We start from the raw sequence: 7660 nt of genomic DNA, 5'->3' as shown, positions 1-7660 counted from the left end.
AACTTTTAGAAATTTATCAAAGTTTTGCAAACAATATGTCCCGAAATTTCGAAATGCTGGCTAATAGTAGTGGAGCTTTGGGAAAAACTAAAAAAAAGACGGAAATTTATTGAAAAAGCTGAACTGATTGCGAAAGCCAACGAAAATCTACATTCTGGAATTATAACAGCTACTGCGTTTGTTAATCGAATGGTGTATCCAAAAAATAAAATTGTCAGTGAAATGGAGCCAGAAGAAGATTTTTTTGAAGATCAACCGTATCTTGAAGAAGAGGAGGAGGAAGAACAAGATTCCGCATCAAAGCCATCAGAAATACCGCGCTCTCAAATTTTATGCGCAATTTGTTTCGAGGTTGAGCCCAATGTACTATTGATGCCGTGCAAACATTCAAAAACATACAACGCTTGTGTTCTAATGCTGCAAGCTAAGAGTATTTCCGAAGGACTAGAAAGCTTAAGCTGTCCAATTTGCCGTGAAAATGTCGACGACACTATTCAAGTTTTCTTGTAGTTGTAACTTTTACATATGTACATAGTAGTTTTCTGTATTTTTCAAATCTCATTGTAACTGATTATTTAGTATAAAGATACCATTTTAACTTTTGCTTTGGGATTTATTTCATTTTTTTTGGACTTATTTCATTTGGGAGTTATTTCATTTTTTTTGGGACTTGTGGTTTCATTATGAAATAACTGGCAAATATTAGGACTTTTTTCATTGTGAGTTATTTCATGGGAGTTATTTCATTTGGGAGTTATTTCACTGCACCGCTGGTTACTCGCCTTGTGCAACCCACAGTCTCAATTTATGTGGTGTTGATGCTGCAGAATGTTTTATGGTTGCATTTACTTTCTTCGGAGTTGTACAAAACTGTTTTACTATTTGCAGCAGCACTCGACAACGATGGGACATCCTCAAAAAAAAATGTACCGAAATCTCTTCATAGTCTTTCAGCCAAAAGCCAAATTTGACTGCGCAAGCATATGGCGACGTTACCGGCAATCTCAAGTACATCAACAAGTTGAAATGTATCTTGCTGTCCTCAATTTGATTAAAAATACTGACTACCATTAATGAAAGAAGCGTGGTATCCCAAGCTAGAGACGCCACCATAGATGTTGAGGTCCGACATCTAGATGCCTTATTAGCTGATTTGAAGTTGATCAGGAACCAATGGGAAACAATTTTAAGCGAATGCAAAACAGCTGCTTATTCAATTGAACATCTCGCCAAAGTTTCCGGACATTCGAAAGAGAAAACCCAAAATACGTTTTGAAGATAATGGAAATGAGATGATTACGGATGATCCAGAATCTGATTTTAAAAACAATACATTCCTGGTGATCGTCGATTCGGTAATCACTGGCATTTCTGAACTTTTTTCAACTATGAGAAATTTGAACGAGACGTTTTCCTTTTTGTGGCAGTTTGAAGACATGGATGAAACTACGGTTCGGGCGAGTGCAGTAAAATTTGTCGAAGAATACAAGTCGGACATTTCTCAAAGATTAGAATGCGAAATAATTCACTTGAAACACATTTACGAAGCAAATTTTGATAAAGGTCTGTCACCATTGGAATTGCTAAATGCCATCTACATATGTTCAAAATCGGTATACGATTTTCCCCAATGTATTCTTTTCAATGTATTTAAAAATGAAATTCTTAAGATTTGCGAAAAAGTCGTGCCGGTATATAAAGAGAACATTTATATATATCCCTGGCACAATAGTGAGCTCAAACATCTAAAAAATTTGAGAAACAAGTTCTTTAAAAAATATAAGTTTACTAATCAGCGTCGATTTTATAATTTGTTTATTGTTTATAAGAAACAATTTAAAAATCTTAATAAGTTTTATATGTGAACAAATGCGTGGTGGCAACGGCGCGCACCCACGTATTTGTTAAAGATTAGTTAAGGCGAAAAAGGGCAAGAAAATAAAAACACCAAAAAGATTTCGTATTAATAAAAAAAGGAATTCACAGTGTTTTCTTTATTCAATGTATGTAAATACAACAAGTGTTAAGGAAGATTTTAACAGATGTTGTGAAAATGAAAATATTAAATATATTTTCGGAAATTATTAAATATATTTTATGAAATTGACAACTTACGTGAACGGGCGATTACGTGTACCTTTGCTGGCTGCTGGATTCAAAGAGGACGAGACTCTTTGCTACATGAGCCGATGAACCCACGATACAGCTCCTTCGTTGGGTTTCCCGGCAACAAAGTTGCTGTACCGCGGGCTCACAGCGGTAAAATCTTAAGATACATACGTACTACCACTCACACAAGCCTGTGTGTATAGTGATCACAAGAATATGTGGGTGGTAGTAACGAAGGAAAATAAACAAAGAAAGTTATGTTACGAGGGGGGGGGGGGGGGGATATATTTAGGCCTGTGGCCTAAACATACCCGCCCCCTTGCCGTAAGCAAGAAAGGAAAAAAACTGAAAAGAAAAAAAAAGGAATGACACGTGATCGCGCGTCCAGTAAGGCGTTATGTCGATGTGCAGATGCGGACTGCAAGCACTGCACGTCGCACGATGGACTTCGTGTATCGTTGTCCTGTGAAGAAAAAGAAAAGAAGTTATTAAAAATACGTACGTGGTTTTAAATTCCGTGCAGTAATTACTTAGTTTTTATGAAACGCTTCTATTTTTGGCAGGCCCCTGAGACTACCAGCCCGAATACGGTCGGTTGGGTCAGGAGACCGCCAACTGTTGTTGCTGGTGTTCCGCTCACCATCCGCTCACCGAGTGTAAGACGAACTGGCGATGAGCGGTAGAACTGCGGATCTGCAAGCCGCATAAATTCAAATGGAACGGCAACCTTTGGATCCACATTGGATGGCGGACTCAACCGATAGTGCCCGTTGACCACGGCGGCTTGGGTAGTGACATGAGTCGTTGACCCGAACTTGCCGCGCAGATTAAGTGTGCATTGCCCTGGTCCTTGGCGCTCTAACTCCAAATCGCGTACCAGCTCTGCATCGACGATGGTGCTGGCGGCGCAGGGATCAATGATCGCACGAACCAAGTGTAGGTGCCCACGCGATTCGACGCGTACGTTGGCCGTCGGCGCAATGGGCACGAAAGACCGCATGATGGGCGCTGGCGTGGCTGGGAGCAGCCGGCCGGTTCGGAAGCCTTCCGGTGTACCACGCGATAGTGCTTGCATATTTTGGGCGTCAGAATGGTATGGCGTCGATTTATCTCGCCGCTGCTGTCCTCCGCGTTTGGATGACTTGGTCGGGCCTCCTTGGAGTCCAATGTCGCGGTGCCGCTAGTTGTCTCGTTCGTTTTGACGTTTGTTTGCTTTCGCCGCGCTTTTTTCATGCTGTAACAGCGGCCGGAAACTGCGCATCCCATGATTTACCGTTGACGGTCTTGTCTCCGTTTTTGCTCGCTCTTCCTCCATTTTCGCTCTCTCTTCCTCCATTTCCTCTTCCTCCACCTGCTGAGCCCAGGATTTAGCCGGCCCCGAGAGGTTGATCGACAACGCATCGTCGGACGTGTTGTCTTCGCCGTTTGTGGTCGTCTCGTCGCTTACCGGTCGGCGCTCATCTAAATGAAGCGTGGTGTGGTGCTTCTCTTGGCACCTCTTGCAGCGATACTTGCTGTTACATTTGTCCACGCGGTGAAAGGGCGACAGACAGTTTGGACAGTACTTATGCAGAAGTACTGCCCGCAACCTCTCTTCTGGGGATTTTTTACGGTATTCGGCACAGATCCTAAGGCTATGATCCCTGCCGCAGAGCTGGCAAGCAACGTCGAAACGCTTTGCGCCTCCCTCTGACTTGGCCAATAACGTTTGGTAGCGGGTCATGATCTGAAAGAATATTGGTATCATTGATCATGCCCAAATTGAGGAAGGAATGTTGTTTGGGTGGCGTAAACAAAAAGGTATCTCTAATATATTTTCGCAAGAGGAAAAAAAAAAACATTTTATTGAAATAAAATTTAATTGAAATAAAAAATTAAAGGCCATAAGTGAATACTTATGCGCGCAAAGAAACGAAGAAAAACGGATTTAGCACGCATCCATGCGATGTGGCTGGTGCTTTAGTCATTCCCCGTCATTTGACTAGTCATTTTACGGTCATAGGTTATATTCCTAGTCACATTTGCATGGGCGTGATTAGGTTTTGTGACCAAATTTTTGTAGGGATTTTATAATTTATTTTATGTCGGTAGATGTCGCCGAAGTAGTCCTAAAGATTTATTTTTGATTTGTGGTGAACTTTGTTTTCACAACAAGTGGCCTGCCACCATACGGAACGGTTCGAAACCTGGCTGAAAAGGTATTACAGAGTTGCACTTCCACCATTCAACATTATTTTTGACGTGTATTGTCGATAATGTTGAGATCCGTGAAATTAAGTATTTTAAATCTCGACCAAATGAATGATTGGCCGAGATATGTAATACGCGACATGTGTGGCGTGTTGTGCTCGATATGTCGTGCGGCATGCAATGCCTGACGTGTAGTGCGTGACGTGGAGTGCGGCGTGTAGTGCATGACGTGTAGTGAATGACGTGTAGTGCATGACGTGTAGTGCGCAAGATGCTTGCGCATGAGGCCTAACGTTTGTATTACAATAATCATTGACAGTCGGACATTAAATGTAGAGATTTTGACATCTGCTACGTTTTTCCATTTCCTGAATGAAAAAAAAATGTCATTCATATAAAACACGCGGTGAGCAAAGATGATAAACTGCGTAATCTTACTTTTTATTGACTAATTTTATATTTTTATTTTCAGGTTTTCATTCCATGGTAACGCTGAGAAGCGAAATTTTACGCGATTTCTTGATGTGGTCAATTGTATGCAAACGGACAACCTGGAGCCCAAAAAATTGGTTTATTGATGTTTAATGAATTGCGCTACATCGCAATCAGAGACGGCAATTACGGCAGCTAATACGCCTGTGTAGGACTGCGAAGACTCCAATCCCCTTCTACGTGCTTTGGCTGTACGTACGATGGGATGTATACGCATCAGTAAGACAACCGAATATTTACGCGAGCCACCACGAAGGTGCTTGAAGGATGAGGATACCTAGGTACGTAAAACAGCCGCGGTTTGTGTTGCTAAGCCTTATGACATCTTATCACCAATGGTCGAAGATCACGAACTTTTAGATTAATCAAAAGATTCACTCTCCGTTTCGAATCCCATGGTGGTGGCCAATGCTGTTGCTGCACTGGGTGAAACCACCGAAGCCAGTCAGTCGGGTCAACCCCTTGTTGAAATGAACGCATTTACTATTAAAAAATTGCTTACTGCGCTTAACGAATGCACCGAATAGGGACAAGTATTCATTCTTGATTCATTGGCTAATTATAGTCCTAAAGATGAGCGCGAAGCTCAATTGATTTGATTTTTTTTTTGACACCACGTTTAGCACACGCTAATGCAGCAGTTGTGTTGAGCGCTGGTAAAGTGCTCATGAAATTAGAAATTATTAGAAATGCTTTCAAGTGATAGCGATTTCGGTGCCACACTCACTAAGAAGTTGGCGCCACCATTCGTGACACTACCCTCCTCAGAGCCCGAGGTTCAATATGTGGCACTGCGTAACATAAATTTAATTGTGCAAAAGCGCCCAGACATTCTTAAGCATGAGATAAAAGCGTTCTTTGTTAAGTATAATGATCCAATTAATGTAAAATTAGAAAAGCGTGACATTATGATACGTTTGGCCAATAAAACCGACATTGCACAAGTTTTTAGTGAATTAAAGAATATTCCACTGAGGTGGATGTAGATTTTGTGCACAAGGCTCTACGCGCCATTGGGCGTTGTGCTATAAAGGTTGAACCATCAGCCGAACGCTGCGTTTCTACACTTCTCGATTTGATTCAAACCAAAGTAAATTATGTTGTTCAAGAGGCAATTGTTGTAATTAAAGACATTTTCCGCCAGTACCCGAATAAATTTGAAAGCATTATTGGCACACTGTGAGAATCTTGATACACTCGATGAGCCTGAGGCACGTGCCTCCATGGTTTGGATTATGTGGGAATAGGCTGGGCGTATTGATAATGCTGATGAATTACTCGATAGCTTTTTGGAAGGCTTCCAAGATAAAAACAGTCAAGTGCGATTGCAATTGTTGACCGCTGCGGTTAAATTATTCTTAAAACGCCCATCTGGCGCGCAAGAGCTCGTGCAATATGTACTTTCTTTAGCTACGCAAGATTCAGATAATCCTGATTTGCGTGATCGTGGTTTTATCTATTGGCGGTTGTTGTCCACTGACCCCGCTGCGGCCGGCGGGCAGCTCGTAAAGGACGCGAAACGCTTAAGTCATTCGAAGTACAACAGAACAAATGTATTTGTGCTAAAGCTTATTTAGTGTATGTACGAAATCTGAATAGTTGAACAATTTGTGGTGGGGTGTGTTACGTACGCATTTTTTTCTAATTAATAATGTGAATTAAGTTGTGAATAAATCTACTTCAGCTGAATGCAAATACAACAAAACCGAAAATTTTGTATGATGCCATGAAATCAAATAGGACAAAGTGAAGAAATGGTTTGATTTTGCTGAGTGAAAAATAATAACTTCCTCCATCTGTTGTGCTTGATTGGTTTTGGATAGTCGGTTGGTGGCTACGTTGCGTATGTGTGGGTTGTGCTTTGTTGCGCAATAAATATATTCTTAGCTTATACAATGGATGAAATTGATGGCAAACGAGCGCGCCGTATAGGCCTAGCTGGGCCATTAGGCGAACTCTTCGATCATGGCTTGGACTCATATACAGCCGTATTAATACCAGCATGCTTGTATAGCATATTTGGTCGTAGTCCTGTATACTCAGTAGCACCCATGCGCATGTATTATGTGTGCTGGGTGGTGTTTTTTAATTTTTATGTTTCACATTGGGAAAATATAATACCGGTGTATTGTTTTTACCATGGGGTTACGATTTGAGCAGGTGGGGTTCAACTGGAATGTACTTACTGACATGGTATTATGGTTCAAATGTTGTGAATGAAATGTGTGAACATTTTAATCGCATCTGCTTTAGTGTAAATATGCGACAACCCTCCGCTGCAGAAGCAAAGCAAAATGAACAAGCACGCTTGCTCGACATGGAAAAGACGGATTTAGTAGGGAAAATGTAAACAAATTAGGAAAGATACATGTAAATGAAATATAAGCTGTATGCTTATAACGTCTACTTACTTGGACATCGTCACAAATCAGAACCAATAAAGTTTCAGATTTCCTTTTGTATAAACTTTACAACTGTGATCAGTTGCAGAGCACCGCTTAAATAAAGCGCGACTACATTTTGACTTCTACCAGATTATTTGGGTTGATATCCTTAAAGCTGTTGTTATTTATCGTTGGCTTTTGATTACGCTGCCCAAGTAAGCAATCGATGTGTATGTGTAACAGCAATCATGCAATCATGCAAGTACCCAATTTAAGGTAATCTTATTGTAATTTAATTTATGTTTTTTAATGCTGATAGGGGTTCTCAGAATTGGTATAGATAGTGCAACTTGCGGAAATACCTTTTAGTAAATTATGAAATAACGTGCTATTTGTGTTAAATTATAGGAATAAATATGTAGTTACTGGAAGTTAAAGGCTGTGCCCAATCTCCTGTTTCCTATCCTTCCCATTCTAACTGTGTA

The 7660-nt window shown here is 40.8% G+C and overlaps 1 pseudogene; it reads left to right on the top strand.

The window, feature by feature from the left end:
* The first annotated feature begins 222 nt into the window (after positions 1-222).
* On the top strand, positions 223-6368 carry LOC137235347 (AP-1 complex subunit beta-1 pseudogene; annotated as a pseudogene).
* The last annotated feature ends 1292 nt before the right edge of the window (positions 6369-7660 follow it).

Source organism: Eurosta solidaginis, chromosome X, assembly GCF_040869045.1.
Source record: "Eurosta solidaginis isolate ZX-2024a chromosome X, ASM4086904v1, whole genome shotgun sequence".
NCBI lineage: Eukaryota > Metazoa > Arthropoda > Insecta > Diptera > Tephritidae > Eurosta > Eurosta solidaginis.
This window is presented reverse-complemented; position numbering and strand designations above follow the sequence as displayed.